This window comes from Anopheles arabiensis (assembly GCF_016920715.1).
Source record: "Anopheles arabiensis isolate DONGOLA chromosome X unlocalized genomic scaffold, AaraD3 X_pericentromeric_contig0016, whole genome shotgun sequence".
Classification (NCBI taxonomy): Eukaryota; Metazoa; Arthropoda; class Insecta; order Diptera; family Culicidae; genus Anopheles; species Anopheles arabiensis.
Window position 1 is genome coordinate 45,001 of NW_024412094.1, and position 2,500 is coordinate 47,500.

Here is a 2,500-nt window from a genome sequence, read left to right on the forward strand (position 1 = left end):
TTATATGCGTGGAGGGACAAAAACATGAGGAGACAGTTTTCTGCACGATGTGCACAGAGCTCATTTCGTCGTCCCGGGCGAATGGAAAACACAAACATCGCGAGTATCGTTCTAGGTTTCTGTCTATAAAAGGGCAGGCCAAAAGGTGACCGGTTGAGATAAGCGTTTTAAGCATACAAACACTTTATTGGAACTTTTGATACAAAAACAAGGTACGTACATGTAGGTTGTACCAACATGGACATCTATGAACGCGTACGCTCGGGCTGCGCCCTCCGTCTTGTACTTTCCTGATCGGTACACAGTTTTGGTGCACTGCTATTCCGACCGGCAACTTGTACCAACATATACATCCATGAACGCGTAAGTAGTGTACTTTCCCGATCGGTACACACTGTTGGTGCACGGCATAAGAAAAGAGCTAAAATGGTCAAACTCAATCCATTTCAACAATAGATAGTCGATAGTAGCTGTGCCGATGAAGTAGGGCACGATGCAAGTTAATGTTGTTTAATGAATAACATGTCCGCCATACATTTCAGTACAAAATTGCTCGGTCAGACCTACAAAGTGCTATATCTCGAATACGAGGCGTCGGACTGGGGGTTGTAGAACAATTTTAAGTTCGTCTAATGATTCTACATCCGATTCTGGATAGCGGTTTTTGACCACTTTTCAATATTTTGTGACACCCCGAACCTAGGGGCAGCTCCTAGCTTTTTTCAAAAATGTGCACCGAACGGGCCGGAGAGCTCGTGTGGCTCAAAACATGTTTTTCGCTAAAACACCTCAAAACGTGTAAGGAACGCACCCTAGATGATGAAAAGTGCAATCAGAATGTCAATCGACAACTTTGTTGGGGGTACCATTTTTACTCTACGGGCTAGTAGCTTAGGCGCGCCAACAGCGCTTTCCTTTCGGGTTCCCATTTTTGCCCTCCTGGGATTATGATCATTTGTTCATTGCCTACTATAGGGAGGGTACCTTGCTACGAGGTCAAACATGAAGATTGCACCAAATCGTGTTTTTACCTCTATTTAGTCGTAGGAGCATGGTTTGCAGTGGCAGTGGGTCATTAAGCCCCGTTTGGGTCATACGTCCCCTCCGCGATAAAAATCGTCGCATGCCCATAGTCCGAACTAATGAAGCAAAAGTGGTGTCTGGTGGGCTCTGCCGATGATTTTAACCTATGATTTTGAGCTTCCACCCTATCAAAACGTTCCTGGAGCAGTACATCACGGGTCTACGGACCCAAAGACTTCGTCGTGATGGTTTCTAGTAAAAAGTTGTAACAGCTAAGGGTTTTGAATACGCGTATATTAACCATTGCTTGAAACTAAGCTTCGTTGTCTTTAAACTCTGCAAGACCAATCGAACTTCTTAGGGAAACCCGAAGGATTCACGCTAAGCTCGATGAGCTATAATGGGTAGTGGTGCATGATCTGGTGTTCCTTGGATCTAATCCAATGAATAAATTTATGAGGGTATATATGGTGCAGGGCACAAAGCGTGATGAAACCGGGTCTCCCTACCAAATGTGGCATATTTTTTCCCTGAGAGCGAAGCTCAGACCCACGTAGGGGAGAGCGAAGTGGAACTTAAATGTTCTATGCAGCAAATGTTCGCCATGCGGATAAACAAGTTGGAATAGTTCAATGTAGTGTAATGCAAACACGAATCGCAATAACGATACGGGACCCAGAAGCAATTCTGCGGATCCCTCGGGGAGTGGTGAGTTGATATAAATTAGAGGTGAAAGTCCAAGTTGTTCAAGCTCCGGCTCGGCAGCCGATACGAGGTTCCTGTTGGCTTTGTACATCGCGCAGAGGCGCCGTTCGGTTCTAGCAATGATTCCCGCCACCATGTTCCATGCGTGCAGAGATCCGTTAGAGCTCGTTCAATGTGTCCCGCCGTGATTACGAAAAGTCCAACAGTTGACCAAGTTGGGGTGCGTCAAGTAAACGCGCAGAGATGCCGTTCGGTTTAGAGCAATGTCTCCCGTATCACGTTGGAGTTCTTCCACTAGTGCAGAGAGATCGCTGAACCGTTCAATGTGTCCCGTCGTGGTGTGCTTGTACCGAACACTTAGGATACACCATGCTTTGTTGGTTTGGGATAGGAGTGGTCGCGCAACTGCCTCCACGCCGCAAAGTGCCAGTTCGGATTGAAGGTCAACTTTAGCCGTTCAATGCATCAGTCGGTGGGTGTTCAGATGGCATCACAACTTCCCTAGGTGCTTAAGTTGGTTGGGTTGTAAAACATGTGCACATGCGCAGAGTATCGTGCGTACTAGCAAAGTCTCCCGTCACGGTGGTTATGAATGAGTTCCATTCAGTGCAGAGATCGTTAGTGCGTGCAATGTGTACCAGTCGATGTGTCGTACCGGAATACAACCCCGCTTAGAGGCCCGTCGCTCGAAGAGGACAAGCAAGAGTGCGCAGAGTGCCGTACTGGCCTAGCAATGTCTCCAGACAGACGTAGGAACACCCGACGCAGTGCA